This window comes from Hemitrygon akajei, chromosome 2, assembly GCF_048418815.1.
Source record: "Hemitrygon akajei chromosome 2, sHemAka1.3, whole genome shotgun sequence".
NCBI lineage: Eukaryota > Metazoa > Chordata > Chondrichthyes > Myliobatiformes > Dasyatidae > Hemitrygon > Hemitrygon akajei.
The window spans coordinates 96,664,679-96,682,337 of record NC_133125.1 but is presented as its reverse complement, the minus strand read 5'-3'; the positions used below and the strand labels follow the sequence as shown (position 1 = coordinate 96,682,337).

The window sequence follows — 17,659 nt, the reverse complement described above, 5'->3', positions numbered from 1 at the left end:
ATGATCAATTGCAAATCATCAAAAAATTACTACAGATATACAAAAGCAATAATGTTATTGCTACTGCTCCACCTATTTGCCCATTCAAACAAAACTAGCAAATATGTTTAATTGAATAAGAGAAATTCAAAAGCCAGAAGTTGTAGATGCCTGAAATTTGAATGAAGTACTGAATAAACTGGAAATGTTCAAGTCAGTAAGCATCTATAGAGCGAGTTGTCAAGTTAACATTTCAGATAAATGGTCTTTGGGAGAAGTTAGAAATGAGACAAGCAGTTGAAAAAGGGATGGGATGGTGAGAACTAAAGGTAAAGTTTGTGATCAGGTTGAGATTGGGTATTACCAGCTGAAAGAAGATGACGAAAGGGCAGTGCAATGTATAAAGCACATCTGGGGTAGTGTAAATCGGAGGAGAGAAATTAAGTTTGCAAAAGAGGAAAGAAAATCAGTATTATAATAGAGAGATACAAAACTGGTATGGTTGAAGACTTAAGTATTGTGAATTAATCATAGGTAATAAGTGCTGTACAATGTCATAAAGTGCTGTATAATTGGAAGTTTTGTTGTGAATGCAATCACAGGCCAACTACCTGGACATATTAGCCACCACTCTTTTGCAAGAAGCATCCCTATTTGCAAAAATGTGGACTGATGTTCACAATTCCATAAATTTTATAATGAGTACATAATGACATCAGATTTTAGCTGTCCATTTTACCTATAACTTTTATTTTAACTCTAAATTTGTGGTGGCATTCGCTCTCTGAGCTCCAATATGTGCTGTACAATTTCAGTAGTCCATAAATGACCTCCACCTGGAGCTAATTTAACTTTAAGTTAACCAGATGTAGCTTCTGAGAATTACTATTCTTAAACGGCAAAGCTTGACTCCTATCTTTGTTTTAAGTTTGTCCAGCGAGTATTGTGAACACAAAATTCTGCTGGGTTTCAGTCAGATTAGCGAATGCTATTTTGTGCCAAACAGCATTAACAGTCTGAAAATGAAATGCAACACATCAAGTAAAAGAAATAATTTTACAGATGTTACAAAAGCAAACAGATCAAGTCTTTGTGAACAATGTCGAACAATACTTTGCATGAAGCAAGTTTATTTTCTGTTCACAGTAATTTTGTCTAATTAACATGTCAAAAATTTAATTGCTTAAATTTACTTCTTCACCATTCACCAAAGGAATCTGGCTCCTTCTGTAACTCCCTGCTGTTACAAGGTGCAAGGGCTCTATTGGTTGACGATATTTCCATTCTTAGCAAATAACAGCCTTGTCTTATTTGATATTTTCTTCACCTAGCCCGGATGAGATATGTTTTTAAAAACACAGTTCTAAGATTATTCAGAACAGGGTGATAGCCCCAGTGTTCTGATTTGATAAAGCTTACTAGCAATTATGCTTTGTAACCCCTGATGCCTCATTTCCCATGTTGTAACATATGGAGGAAGTAATTCATTGATAAACAGAGAAAATATTTCAACTGTTTACCCCTTTGTAGCACTGTTTCAAATATATTCTTTATAATCACATCCACAGTTTCATTACCAGAAAACATTTGAAGAGAACACATACCCTCAAAGGAGTTTCTTGTCTCATCTTTGCTCTGTGCCAGGTGATTGTTACTTACATGACAGTGATGGATGGCTGCACCTTTGTCTTTGTGGGGGAGGAGATACAGGAATTTGTACCTGCTTTGGACAGTATTGCGTGCTCCCGGATGAAAATGTACAAAGTCTACTCCATTTGGAAAGTTGTACCGCCCTATATGGCTGAGTAAGCCGCGGACACTTCAATTACACTTTAACTTAAATAATAATAGCTCATAAGTGAATCTTGAGGGTGTTGGGATCCATGATGGGAATTGGTTGAGGGAGTGATCTGTGTTCAAGATTTCAATCTCATTAAGAGAAATTTGGGAATTGAAAGCTGTTTTCTTCCCCTCCACCCCCCCCAACCCCCAGCATCAACTACAACTCTCTCTTATAAAGTTATGCTGCAGTGCTGTAAACTGTTTATAGAGGATACACGATGGGGGGCAGTGGTATGTTTTTGTGAAGAACCAAGGCCAAGTGTTGTGTCTGTTTTGTACCATGGGTGTTATTTTTTTTTTCATTGAGGCTTGTTAAAATTGCTTATGAATAGTTTCTTTAAGAAATTTGTTTTATTGGAAAAACAGAGCCAGAAGTGCCAGTGGAATGCTCCATTTCAGTAATGCAGCTTTACTTGCTGGCTCCAAGTACTGTGCTTATTTGTGTTGGTAATTTGTATCTTTCAAAAGATTTAACATTTTAAAATATTTTTTTTGATTTAAAAAATTATTTTTGATTAAATGGAGCCCCCCCATTCCCCCCCCCCGAGAAGACAGATATCTTTTGGAATACTGCACACTTGTGTTTATAATGGTGCTGGGTCACCTGACAGTCACTAGGAATAGTGTGGTTTATATTTGTGGGAAGAAGCACTCCTCATAAAAAAAAATTGTCACTGATCCACTCTATCACGTACATTTAAATCTTGTTGTTAAGACTATTTTTGCAGGTTAACTGATCTTAAATCATGTTAATCAAACAGGTGAAATATAACTGGTTTGGATGGTATGCCACCCAAGTATTTCACAAAGCATTTTTCTCAACTCTGCCTACATGCCTGTGATCGGGCATTATTAGAGTTTATGGTACTGCTTGCCTTTCCGTTCTTGCCATTTGCAACAGGATAAAACATCTTGGCAACAGTAAATGCTGGTCAACAGTGTCCCACTCAGTCTTTCTGAAGTTCTGATGCTGCAACTTAACAAACTCAAGTGCTAAAAATAATTCTTTAAAATTTCATATCTACAATGGGATTGGTCTGCACAGTAGCATAGTGGTTAGCATGATACTTTACAGTGCCTTCACCCTGGGTTCCGTTCCTGCCGCTGCCTGTAAGGAGTTTTTATGTTCTCCCAGTGAACGTGTGGCTTTCTCTAGGTGCTCCCACAGTCCAAAGACGTGCTGATCGGTAGGTTAATTGGTCATTGCAAATTATCCTGTGATTAGGCTAGGGCTAAATTGGGATTGTTGGGTGGCTCGGCACAAAGGGCTGGAAGGGCCTACTTGACAATGTCTCTCAATAAAGTATGCATAGTCAGGATTTTCTTTGTTTATGAACTAGATTGACTAATTACCTCAAGGAGTGAGTCGGAAGTACATAGATTGCGGCCTGTGTCATCTACTGCAGTTCTCCTTTGGGAACAACGTCGTGATTATATCCGGTACAAAAAAAAAAACAACATTGCAATTTGGGCAATGAACTGTATCTGCCTGTGATATCCTGATGCAGAATGTGCCTAAGTAAGGAAGATCTGAGCGTGTTCTGTTTGTACAGTGGCCATTTCTGAGTAAGCCTGCCAGATTCGGTTGGATAAATTCCTGGAGATGACTTGCCCTCCTGCCTCCAATCAGCCAATCTGATCAAACAGCCTTTCCTCTACTTTTGCCAGCCACATCTCCAGTGATTGTATAACTAATAAATGAAGCTGTTCAAAGAAAATAGGAGAAAAAACTACTTTTAATTCCCTTATGATTTTTGCTTTTTTCCTGGGTTGCTTGCAGCAAATGTGCAGGAGTCTCATTTGTGAATTCTGGAGACTCCAGATGAATCCTGGAGGTTTGGCAACCTATAACAACCGAAGAAAAATATGTCAGAGTCGGCTTCAAAGCAGTGACCAGCAGCAGAATACTGATCTTGGAAGATCTGGGTTCTTAAAACACTAAGCTGATTTTATTTTTCGAACAATAAATGAATGTGTTTCTAATCAAGTTAAACAAAAGAAGAAACTTAGATTGGACTGTCGCTAATCATTTGATTTGTAATTATATAGAGTATTAGGTGGAACCACGATTACATTGGCAAAAAGACAACTAATTTACAAATAGTAACATCCCACAAGTAGTGAATGAAAGATTTGTTTTTAAAAAAAAGTTCTCAGCAAGAAAATAATTACCAGAAGACCAAAGAAGTTTTGAATCTAACCGAATATGCCCGTGTAAATTTAGGTCAGTGTTTGCTCCAAAAACGCTTCTGAGGTCAGCTTCTCTCAGGAGGTAACATTCCTTCAGTACTGTGTGAAATAGTTGCCGAATGTTTGCCATGAAGTTCAACTGTAAAGCAGTTCTGTTTTTTTTAAAAAAATTATTATTTTTTGGAGTCAAACAGGACAATGGGTATTTGTTTCATATCTTGTTAGTCTGAATATTCATTGGAATTGGTTTATTATTGTCACATGTACCAGGATGTGCAGAAAAGCTTGCCTCACCTATTGTTCATACAGATTAGATCATTACACATTGAGGATCAAGTGCTATAACTACAGAGAGAATGCAGTACAAGTAAACAGTAATGTGCAGTATCATAATGGGTTTCCCATTGATCAGCAGATTTCTTTCCAGGGCAGCATCGTATGATTCTGAGATTGAAAGGCTTATCATAAGCAGAGGATTTGATAGCTCTGGGTCTATACTCATTGGAGTTCAGAAGAATGAAGGGGGATCTCATTCAAAACCTATAAAATGTTGGAAGGCCTCAAAAGAGTGGTTTTGGAGAGGATGTTTTCTATGGTAGAAGAATCCAAGACCAGAGGACATAGCCTCAGAATAGAGGGACATCCATTTAGGGCAGAGATAAGGAGGAATTTCTTTAGTCAGAGAGTGGTGAATTTGGAAATCATTGTCGCAGGCGGCTGTGGATATATTTAAGGCAGAAGTTGACAGATTCTTGATTAGACAAGGCATGCAAGGATATGGGGAAAGGGCAGGAGATTGGGGCTGAGAGGAAAATGGATCATCCATAATGAAATGGTGGAGCAGACATGATGGGCCAAATAGCCTAATTCTGCTCCTATATCCTATGGTCTTGTCTTGTATCAATATGTGTCTAAGTCAATTACTTGTCATCCATAGCCCTCACCACTCAATTGTTTATTGACGACCTTCCTCAATGTTCTGTGGTTTCCTCCCACAGTCCAAAGACCTACCGGTTGGTAGGTTAATTGGTCATTGTAAGTTGTCCTGTAATTAGATTAGGATTAAACTGGGGGTTGCTGGACAGCACAGCTTGAAGGGCCAGAAAGATCTACTCTGCACAGTATCTCAATAAATTAATAAATAAAATGCATTTAACTTTTCTCAATAACATGCACCAATCTCTCTATTAGTTCCTACCATCACCAAATATTGGTCTCTACTTTGGTCATTCTCACCACCAGGAGGTGGTCTCTATTCTGGTCCCCGTCTTCATGCTGTGTTGGTCTCTCTTAAGACCATAAGGTATAGGAGCAGAAGTAGGCCATTTGGCCCATCAAGTCTGCCCTGCCATTCAATCATGGGCTGATCCAATTCTTCCAGTCGTCCCTACTCCCCTGCCTTCTCCCCATACCCTTTGATGACCTGGCTAATCAAGAACCTATCTATCTCTGCCTTAAATGCACCCAATGCCTTGGCTTCCACAGCCATATGTGGCAAAAAATTCCACAGATTTACCACCCTCTGATTAAAGTAATTTCTCCCCATCTCTGTTCTAAATGGATGTCCTTCTACCCTGAAGTCGTGCCTTCTTGTCCTAGACTCCCCTATCTTAGGAAATAATTTTGCCATATCTAATCTGTTCAGACCTTTTAACATTTGAAATGTTTCTATGAGATCCCCCCCCCCCCCCACCCCATTCTCCTGATCTCCAGGGAATACTCCCCAAGTGCTGCCAGATGTTCCTCATAGAGTAACCCTTTCTTTCCTGGAATCATTCTCGTGAATCTTCTCTGAACCCTCTCCAATGTCAGTATATCCTTTCTAAAATAAGGAGCCCAAAACTGCACACAATACTCTGTGCAGTCTCACGAGTGCCTTATAGAGGCTCAATATCACATCCCTGCTCTTATATTCTATACCTCTAGAAATGAATGCTAACATTGCATTCGCCTTCTTCACTACCTACTCAACCTGGAGGTTAACCTTTAAGGTATCCTGCACAAGGGTACCCAAGTCACTTCGCATCTTTTTGAATTCTGTCCCCATCTAAATAATTGCCTGTTTATTTCTTCCACAAAAGTGCATGACTATACATTTTACAACATTGTATTTCATTTGCCACTTCTTTGCCCATTCCCCTAAACTATCAAGGTCTCTCTGCAGGCTCTTTGTTTCCTCAACACTACCCGCTCCTCCACCTATTTATCAAGTACTGGTGTCTTCTCCAAATTTCTCCTATTACAATGGATCAAATGTCATTACCGGGTCTCTTCCCTGATCCCACCAGTCATCCGATATTAATAACTTCCTTGATCTCTCTCTCTCTCTCTTTCCCTGATCTGTGTCAAGAACAATAGCCAGCCTCATCCCCCAGTTCCTCCAGTCAACAACTGTTGGTCACTTCTCCCCATTCCTCTGATCACTAATTGCATGTTTCTTTTTGATACCTGTCCTATCAAGCCTTTCTTTCCGTTGTTCATGTCATCAAGTGCTGACCTCTCCCATCACCCAGTGCCATTCTTTTACATCTCTCACAGTTCTTTAATCATTCCTACCCGAACGGTAAAACCCCACACCCATAACCAAATTCTAGACTTGGATTTCCTCACGCTGTCATGGCCACAGCTCAAACCAAATTTGGGCTGTGGTTGTTCATCTCTCAATCCAAGATCTGGGAAAGAAGTGCTGGATGGCACCTTCTGATTGCAGAAATGTGTCACGTCATTTTGGTTGCACAGGAGAGCCTGTAACTTATTAGCTGCCTCTCTCTGGTCTACGATGTGGTTCAGCTGTGGAGCCGCTGCCTCACGATGGCAGAGCCCTGGGTTTAATCCTGACCTTGGATGCTGTATCTGTGGAGTTTCCATGTTCTCTGTGCGACTGTGTATGCTTCCTTCAAGTGCTCCAGGTTCCTCCTATGTTGCAAAGATGTGTGGGTTGGTGGGTTAGTTCGGGCTACTGTGAATTGTCTGTTTTTTTTAGTGAGTACTGAGTGAAGTTGAAGAGATTGTAGGGAGAATAAAAATTGGTTACAATGTAAGTTTGTTGTAATGATCACTGCAAACTCAATGGGTTGAAAGGCCCATTTTTCATGCTGCATCTCTATGGTTTGGGAGCACTAGAATGTTTTCAACAATAATGTGTTAAATACATAGGATGGAGTTTGGTCTCACATTACTCAATGTCAGGTGGATTTGTTATCTAAGTTGAACTCATAAATTATGAGTAATTTTAATTTTCTCATTTAAGATTTGGCCTTCCTAATTCTTAAAAGTAAGTTTAATTTGCTATCAAGCTCCTACCCAGGTTTCTCAGATTTTTTTAAAAACTGTTGTTGCTTGGAGCCATTTTATTGTGAATGATTTGGTTTTCTTAATACTCCCCATACCCTCCTGCTCCACTTTGGTAAACTAATGGAAAGTTTCAAGATGAAGAGACATTACAGGCAAGAGAGCAAGATCATTTGGTACTTAACTCAGGAGGCAATGAATTCCTAGAGAATATCCAAATGATAGTTGTCAATGGACTTTAAAGGTCTTTTAAAGAATTAAGGCATGGTGTTTACTGTGACCACTTAACTTTTTCCCCAGTTACACATATAGAAATCATTATTCATGCTTTATTTCACCCCCTGCTCCACTTCCTGTAATCTTAGGGAGGACTCTACATTGAATATTTAAAGAAGGCTTCATTCAGAACAATTACTTATGGAGATTTTTTTTGCATTATCAATTACTAAACTTTTCAAAGCGAGGTGACTAACTGCATTGTGTGGGAGGGGGAAACCCCTGTAGTCATCAGATCATGCACTTACTGTTACTCTTGCCAAAAGCAACTTTATTTTTGGCACAATTTTTTAAAAAATGGAATATTTTTCAAGGTCTACTTTGTCAATATTTGAATCTGTCATCAGTAAAAGTTGATCTTACTATAGTGCTCTGTGCAATGTATAATTCAAGTACAATGTTAAAAAAAGTCTAGTGAAATGTCGCGGTTATGGTTTTGAGGACACTTTTTTTGTGGTACTGTTATAGCATGATAGACCTCATCCCCGCAATTTGAACACTGGATATTTGAAATGTGTTTTTTCAGTTGAACAGGTAGGGATTTTTTAAACTTTGAAAATTGAGCTGTAACTGAACTGTTTGACTAAGAGAGGACACATGACAGGCACAAACCTTGAAAAAATTAGCGAAATTTCCACAACACAAATACCAGAAAACCACCAGGTTTAATAATGATTTCCTGTCATGAAATATTTTTGTCACATGAGTCTGCCCACTGACTTGGCAATACTGTTGTCTAACATCTTGCAGAATGAAACTGCAGTCATACTAAGCTTGTGGATGATGCTAGGTATCTGATCGCTTGCAATTTTATTTTTTTTGTTTCTTTTTGAGTCATGAGTCTTTTTTACTAATTGCCTTCAGCAGCTTCTGAATTCATTATGTAAAGTAGCAGTATTGAGTACCATTTTTGCATTCACTGTACAGTATTTGATATTGTATTGCTTGAACATAGAATTAGGAGCCTATGATTAATGAGGGGAAATTTCTTTATCTACCTGTTACTTTGAAGTCATTATCAGCACTTGCAAATGCTTCATTCCAGTTTCTTTATGCGATTATATAAATTGATGGAAATTCTGACTGAAAAAGTAGATGAAAACGATTGAATGCTTAACATTTCACACGGTTTATGAAAGAAAGTTTGTATGAACAGAATGGCGTAGGGGTAACCTCACTGATTTTTGTGGGATCAGCCCTAATTATCTAAGCATGGTGAGATCCTGGCCCAGATTCAGTCTGTTAACAGTAAGTTTACCTAAGTGGATAGGGTGAGGTAGTTAATTGGCATATCATCAGTACAAAAAAGAGTTGCAGAACACACTTGACTGCATGAGTTGGACAAAATGTTTTTTTTTCTCTCCCAAGACTCGAACATGAAATTTTTGTTCTTTCCAAAAGAGATTGAACTAACAAACTAATACTTGGGGGCAGTGAAGAGCATTTGTGGACAAGCAAAGTAATACGTAAGTGCAAGTTGCCATAATTGGTGACCCGCAGGTGTTTCTGCACAAGAAGCAGGCAAGTAAGATTACCCCAAAAAATAGTTGTGTATCAAGCCTGATAGAAAATGAAATCCGTGTGAAGAGTGGGTTGTAGGAACAAAGTGAGAAGACCATTGCATACTTTAAGGAGTCTGTTTTACTTTGTATCTCTGTGACTGTGGGTCATACATTCAGTCTGCAATTTGTAATTTGATATTTTAATGAATCTTATAGGGAAAGGTTGAACAGATTAAAACCTTTTTCCCCCTGGAAAGTAGAAGATCGAGAGGAGACTTGATAGAGGTATACAAAATTGAGGAATATATATAGGTTAAATGCAAGCATTTTTTTTCAGAGGTTGTGTGAGACTAAACTACAGGTCACTGGTTAGGGCTTAAGGAGAACATGAGAGGAAACCTTTTCAGTCGGAGGGTGGGTTGAGTGTGGAACGGTCTGCCACCTCAAATGTTGTCTGGTTTAATGCAGGCCAGTTAACAGATTATGTTGAGCAAATGCATGAAAACATCTTATGCACTTTCAGGACTGCTCTGAATCAGTGGACTAGACTGTATTCAAGGATTCATCTTCGAATCTGGATGAGTGTACTGCAGTTGTTACAGACTTCATTAAAACCTGTGTGGGTGAGTGTGTGCCTAGAAAGACTTGCTGTACATTCCCAAACCAAAAGCAGTGGATGAACTAGGAGGTACGTCATCTGCTGAAGGCTAGATCTGTGGCTTTTAAGTCAGGCAACCCAGGCCTGTACCAGAAAACCAGGTATGATTTGCAGAGGGCTATTTCAAGGGCGAAGAGACAATTTTGAAAGAGGTTGGAGGCAACATCAGATGTACATCAACTCTGGCAGGATTTGAAAGACATTACTTCCTACAAAGTTAAACCCAATAGCATGAATGACAGCAATGCTTCACTACCAGATGAACACAATGTCTTCTAATGCCTGCTTTGAAAGGGAGAACACAACTACAGCTGTGAAGATCCCTGCTGTACCTGATGACCTGTGATCTCTGTCTCAAGGGCCAATGTTAAGCTGTTGCTAAAGAGACTGAACCCTCGCAAGACGGAAGGTCCAGATGGAGTACCTGGTAAGGCTCTGAAAACCTGTGCCAACCAACAAGGGGGAGTATTCAAGGACATTTTCAACTTCTGACTGCTAGGGGCAGAAGTTCTCACTTGCTTCAAAAAGGCAATAATTATACCTGTGCCTAAGAAGAATAATGTGAGCTGTCTTAATGACTATCACCTGGAGCACTCACATCAACAGTGATGAAATATTTTGAGAGGTTGGTCATGACTAGACTGAACACCTGCCTCAGCAAGGACCTGGACCCATTGCAATTTGCCTATCGCCACAATAGGTCAATGGCAGATGCAATCTCAATGGCTCTCCACACGGCTTTAGATCAGTTGAACAATATAAGCACCTATGTCAGGATGCTGTTCATCGACTGTAGCTCAGCATTTAATATCATCATTTCCATAATCCTGATTGTGAAGTTACAGAACCTGGGCCTCTGTACCACCTTCTGCAATTGGATCCTTGACTTTCTAACCGGAAAACCACAATCTGTGCGGATTGGTGACAACACATCCTCCTCATTGACGATCAACACTGGCACATCTCAGGGGTGTGTGCTTAGCCCACTGTTCTACTCTCTCTATACACATGACTGTGTGGCTAGGCATAGCTGAAATACTATCTATAAATTTGCTGACGATACGACCATTTTTGGTAGAATCTCAGATGCTGAGGAGAGGGCGTACAGGAGCAGGATATAACAGTTGAGTGGTGTCACAGCAACAACCTGGCACTCAATGTTCGTAAGACGAAAGGCTGATTGTGGACTTCAGGAAGGGTAGATGAAGAAACACATACCAATCCTCAGAGGGATCAGAAGTGGAGAGAGTGAACAGTTTCAAGTTCCTGGGTGTCAAGATCTCTGAGGATTTAACCTGGTCCCAACAAATCGATGCAGTTATAAAAAGGCAAGACAGCATCTATGCTTCATTAAGAGTTTGAAAGGATTTGCTATATCAACAAATACACCAAAACTTCTATAGATGTACCGTGGAGAGCATTCTGACAGGCAGCATCACTGTCTGGTTTGGGGGGTTACTGCACAGGTCTGGAAGAAGCTGCAGGGGGTTATGAATTTAGTCGGCTCCAGCTTGGGTACAGGCCTACAAAGTACCCAGGACATCTTCAAGTGTCTCAGAAAGGCATTGTCCATTATTAAGGACCTCCAGTACCCAGGGCATGCTCTTTTCTCACTGTTACCATCAGGAAGGAGGTACAGAAGCCTGAAGGCACACACTCAGTGATTCAGGAACAGCTTCTTCCCCTCTGCCATCCGATTCCTAAATGGACATTGAACCCTTGAACACTGAATCACTTTTTAAAATATACTGTACATTGTTTTTTGCATGATCTTTAATCTATTCAATGTACATTGTATACTGTTTTTTTTACTGATTATTATTATTTTTTCTTCTATATTATGTATGGCATTGAACTGTTGGTGCTGCTAAGTTACCAAATTTCACAACACATGCTGGTGATAATAATTCTGATTCTGGTCGCCTCATTTTGCAAACCATATCACTTACCAGCCAGCCCCTGTTGTGGGCCAGCCTGTTCTCCACAGACAATATTGTTTATTAGCAAAATTTTTTTTTCCTTTAAACTTCAAAGAAATTACTGTTTGTAATTTACATAAAGAACTGAAAACTGGTTTTCATTTGAATTAATATCCAATGCATTCACGTAATTCCCTAACTTCTCAATAACAGGTTCCATGTATTACTTTAAGTGAATCACACTATGTTTTGGGGGTATTTGGAGTGTTAAGTATAGCCAATGACACGAACATTGGTGACACTTGACGATGTGATGCTTGTAGGCTACAGGGTCATCCCAATGTGTTGGTGAAATGGGCTAGGAAATGGCAGATGGTACTTAGTCCTGACATATGTGATTAAACATTTGGAGTACTACCAACCTAGGACATACCCAATGAATATTAAGGTCCTGGAGAGTACCAAGGAGCAGAGAGGCCTTGGTGTGCAAAATCCAAAGATCCTTGAAGGTGGTTACGCAGGTAGATAATGTGATTAAGAATGTATATGAGAAAACTGCCTACATTTGTCAAGTCATTAAATGCAAAAACGGGGTAGGTTATGCTCCAATTTTTAAAACATTGATTAGACTTCAGCTGGAGTTTTGCATACAGGTTTGTTCACCACATCATAGGAAAGATTTCACTGCTGGAGATGCAGAGGACATTTAACAGGATATTGCCTGAGATGGAGTGCTTCAGCTAGGAGTAGAAACTGAAGCTAAGCAGGTTAAAAGGAGATATGACTGATGTGTGTAGAAAATAAATAAATGGGGGGGTCTATTCCTGCATTTTACCCTAACAGAGGTGAATAAAAATGAGACATGGATAAAAGAGCAAGATGTAAGAGATTTAGAGAGAATCAGAGGAAGATGTTTTTCACTGAGGGGATGGTGGGTACTGAGACTGCGGTGCCAGAGGTGGAGGTTGAAGCAGAGCTGCTAAACAGTATCATGTCTAGATAAGCACCTGAGTCACCTTGGCATAGAGATTGCAGGTCAAGCCCCTGGAAGGTGGGACTAATTAAGCTGGAGGCCAGTGGACTAGTTTGAAGTTAGTTTTATTAATTTTAACTTGACAGTGTTGGTCTGACTTGGGCAAAGTCCTCCACATGAAGGTTCTCAGCCTGAAACTGTTAGCAGTGCATTTCACAGCCTGGTATGGTAGCCCCAATGTATAAGATCACAAGAAGTTGCAGAGGGCTATGTACTTGGCCAGTTTCATCTTGGGCAAAACCCACCCCACCATTGAGGACATTTTCAAGAGGCGGTGCTTTAAGAAGACAACATCCATCACTATGGACTCTTGCCATCCTGGACATGTCCTCTTTTTGTTAGTACCATCAGGAGGTACAGGAGCCTGAAGACCCAAGCTTGATGATTCAGCAACAGCATCCCCTCCACCATTACTTTTTCTGAATGGTCTTTTTTTTTTGGCAATGTTTATTTTGTAACTTGTAGATTAAAATGTTTTTGACACCAGGACCACCAGCCACAAGAACAGTTACTTTCTCCAAGCAATAAGGCTGATCAACATCTTCACCTACTAACCCACCCCTCCACACACCCCACCACCACTACTTTATCATTTTCTGTCAGTCACCTTATGTAAAGACCAGTATCACTTTATGGGCATACTATCAAACTTTGTATATAGCTAACTTATGTATTTATGTTTATTATTTTTTATTGTTGTATTTCTTATTTTGTTTTTTCTGTGCTGCATCGGATACTTAGTAACAATGGTTTCATTTTCCTTTACTGGAAATGCCAATAAACACCTTGGATTTTCTAATGCCTTTGCACTGGACAGCTACGACAAAACAACAAATTTTACATTTTATGATTCTGATTTTGACCCTCTCCACAGATGCTGTATGATTTGCTGAGCTCCTCCAGTATCAAGGACTAGGCACGTGACCTGAAACATAAACTGTTCATTTCCCTTCACAAATACTGCCTGGTCCACTGAGTTTGTTCTTTATCTGCTGGACTCTTGCCAATGCTTCAGTTACAGTGACATTTAAAATTTTACCAGTGGTTGGTTCAACACAACTTTGACCACACTTCTCCTTACTCAATAAATAAACTAACTAATCATCTTATTTAATTGAAATATCGAAGTCAGAATGTGGTTTAGTATCACTGGCATGTGTCATGAAATTTGTTGTTTTGCAGCAGCGGTACATTGCAATACATAATAAAAATATAAATTACAATAAGTATATAGCAATTAAATAAGTAGAGAAAAGAGAGCAAAAATAGTGAGATAGTATTCATGGGTTCATTGTCCATTCAGAAATCTGATGACTGAGAGGAAGGGGCTTCTCCTGAAATATTGAGTGTGTGTCCACAGGCTCCTATACCACCTCCTTGATGGTAGCAAATAGCAGAGGGCATGCCCTGGGCGAAAGGGTTTCGTAATGGTGGATGCTGCTTTTTTAAGGCATTGGCTTTTGAGGATGTCCTGGATGCTGGGGAGGCTAGTGCCCATGATGGAACTGACTGAGCTTATAACTTTATCCGTTTTTTTAAAAAATCCCATTCTGTGGCCTCTCCATACCAGACAGTGATGCAACCAGAAAGTTCTCCATGGTTTATCTGTAGAGATTTGTGAGAGTCTTTGGTGACATACAAAGTCCCCCAATGAAATATACTCAAACTCATAATGAAACGTAGCCACTGTCGTTCCTTCATTGTAATTGTGTTAACACATTGAGCGTAGGATGGATCTTCAGAGATGTTGACACCCGGGAATTTGAAACCATTCACACTTTCTACTGCTGATCCTTAAATAAGAATTAGTGTGTCTTCCCCTTCCTGAAGTCCACAATCAATCCTTGGTCTTACTGACATTGAGTGCAAGGTTGTTGTTGTGATACCACTCAACTAGATGATCCATCTCTCGCTCTCATCACCATCTGAAATTCTAACTAACAATAGTTATCGGCAATTTTATAGATGGCATTTGAGCTGTGCTTCGCCACACAGTTGTGGGTGTAGTTGAGAGTAGAGTAGTGGGCTAAGCACACATCTTTAAGGTGAGCCAGTGTTGATTGTCAGCGAGAAGGAGATATTATTGCTGATCTGCACTGATTTTAACCTCCTGATGAGGAAGTCAAGGATCCCATTGTAGAGGGATGTACAGACGACCAGGTTTTAGAACTTGTTGATTAGAACCGAGGGTATGAATGTGTTAAACACTGAGCTGTAATCAATAAACAGCAGCCTGGCGTAGGTACTGCTGTTGTCCAGATGATCCAAGGCAAGTGGAGAGCTAGGGAGATTATATCCACAGTACAAATATTGTGGCGATAGGCCATTTGCAGTGTGTCCAGATCCTTGCTCCGGCAGGAGTTGATTCTGGCCATGAGCAACCTCTCAAAGCACTTGATCATACGTGAGTGCTCCTAGGTAGTAGTCATTGAGGCAGCTCACTCTGCGCTCCATGGGCACTGGTATGATGGTCCCCATTTTGAAGCTGATGGGAACCTCCTACTACAGCAGTAAGAGGTTGAAGATGTCCTCGAACATTTCCACCAGGTGGTTGGCACAAGTCACGAGAGCCCTACCAGGTACACCATCCGCGCCTGATGCCTTGTGAGGATTCACTCTCTTGAAAAATGTCATAATGTGTAAATAAATTCTGGAACAATTTCAGAAATCATTTTCTCTTTTGCATGTACAGTTTTACTCGGAGTATCTTTCAATTGAGTAATGGAGAGAACAGCATGGTTCCACGTTAAGAGTTCAACTGTAAATCATTTAAATTTATTCGTATGCATTACCAAGCTGGTTAAGTGCTTAAATGCATTCTTGGAAGAGTATTGTATTGGTCCCCATTGATTACTCTGCCACAGCACTGCCTGCCATGATGATGAGAAACTTTTTATGATGTTTGAAGGTTTTGGAGTGGCTGCTGTGGCATTCCCTGGGCCGTTGGGAATATATCATCGGTGCTGAAGGACTTGCTGCCAAAACGAAACATCGGCAGTGGTGAAAGAACAGACCAAAGCTTTCACTCCCCCATGCAGCAACTTGTTGCCACTCTGGAAGAACGCTCATGTTGCTCACCTGAAGGTCCGATAAGCCGGAGAGATGGCATCCTCAATTGTGAGGCACCACTGATGACTAACCAGCAGGGACTTTAAAAGGATTTCTGGCTTTATGAGGTGCATCTTCTGTTTTGCAGAACCCATGTTGCTGGCCCACCATGTTGCAAAGGCTCATGAGCTCACTGCAAGTCTGCAGAGAACAGTAAATGGACAAAAAAAAAAGCACTCTTACAACCTTTTCTGGTCCTGACCAACCTGCTGTGCCAGTGCAGGTTTTATGTTCTTGTGCTGGTCAGCATCTGTTCTGTACTGTACTTCCTGATTGAATGTAAACATGGCAGAAAGTTCCCTCTGAGCTGGACGGATGATAACTCTAATTTCCCAGCAAACCCTGATACTCCATACAAAGCTTACTTCCCATATGTTTGGTTACCGTTTTAAATGTGTATATCTAGCGAATCAATCTCCCCTATTAAATATTTTGCATACCACGTACACTTCCTGCATTTTAGGAAACGGCATTTAATTGTTTCCTCCTGTTGTGCTCTTTCTATCACACTATATCCTTCGTGCCTGGTTGCCACATTTAAACTCTACTTAGCTCATTTTGGAACTCTTCAACTCCAAAGTGAAGTGATACTACGCTCACAAGACCATTCCAAACAAGGTCTGTTTGATTTAAAGCCCTGTGCTATATTGGTACTGGCTCTGTGCTCCTGCCATGAGTAGAAGTTCGCTTTTATGTTTTAGTAGGTACTTTCAATGTTTATTCTTAATATTAACAATTGTTATAGTGTTTTTTTTCCAAAATACGCCAGGCAGCACGAATAAGAAACTTAAAACTAATCCCATTACTATTGTGTATCCCTTATTTTTCACCCAGTGTTTAAATCTGAAGTGATAATAATACCTTGAGTCATTGCCGGGAAATGTTTGAAAGAAATCTGACCCCACCATCATCACCTGCTACTTATTGCTCAGTGTCCAAACCAGGGAAATCAAGGCAGAAGTTGTGTTGGGTTGAGTCATGGCATGTGGCTTATTATGATGAAAATTTTCTTTATCTACAGAGAAATTGGGCTTTATTTAAAGAAAATGTATATAGTCACAGCTACAGAAATCATTTTAGAAATCCCCCGACACTGCTACTTGTTTTGCTTCACCCCTTTCTCTAAAACCCGATTTCACATGCCCTTCCCTTGCATGTGAAGTCCATTACTGTCTCTATAGATCTATCTTTCCTATCAAATACATACCCAGTACAATTTCTTAATTTCCAGAGTATCAGTGAAACACATTCCTTAGCGTTCATTCTAGTACTTGCGTGTACAGTAAACCTGGTCCAAGTTCTGAAATCCGACTATTTGCACATTCAAGTCTTGTCTTCCTGTGCCTGCTGTTCTGTTTAAATTGTGTTCATCCTGGAGTAGGGTTAAATTATGACCATTTCTGAGTACCTTAAATCAGTTTGGGAAATTTGTCACCTGATTTTTGGACCTTAATTAGCCCCAGAACTAATGTTATAATGCTTGAACCTCAATTTTGAAAGGTTGGGTTCAGGCTGAATCGAGGTGACGGATGCTGGGCCCGCGAGCCTTTCCTAATGGCAGGGCTCAGGTCCGAGAGCGAGGAACAATTCGAGGTTTGGGCGTGTTAAGCACTGGCCATTTGAGAAGGGCTGGGTGTCGGGGCTGGAGGTGAGGGATCGGCTGGTTCAGTTTGCTGCTCCACAAGGTTTACTAGTTTCTGCGCTGAACTAAGGCTGCAGCCTGCAACTAATGTGTTCCTGAATCGGCTGCAGTGATGAGTGGCTTCGTGTCTGTGGGCTCACTTTTATGAACTACAGTTCTAAATGTTAATTGTTTGCACGATTTGTTTATTTTTGCCCAGATGGCTTGTGTTTGACGGCC

At 40.2% G+C, this 17,659-nt stretch overlaps 1 protein-coding gene across 6 annotated transcripts in view; it reads left to right on the top strand.

Annotated features, from left to right (window-relative positions):
* The window catches only part of gtdc1 (glycosyltransferase-like domain containing 1), a 354,581-nt gene that overhangs the window by 89,492 nt on the left and 247,430 nt on the right, over positions 1–17,659 (top strand). The gene's annotated exons all lie outside the window — the stretch shown is intronic.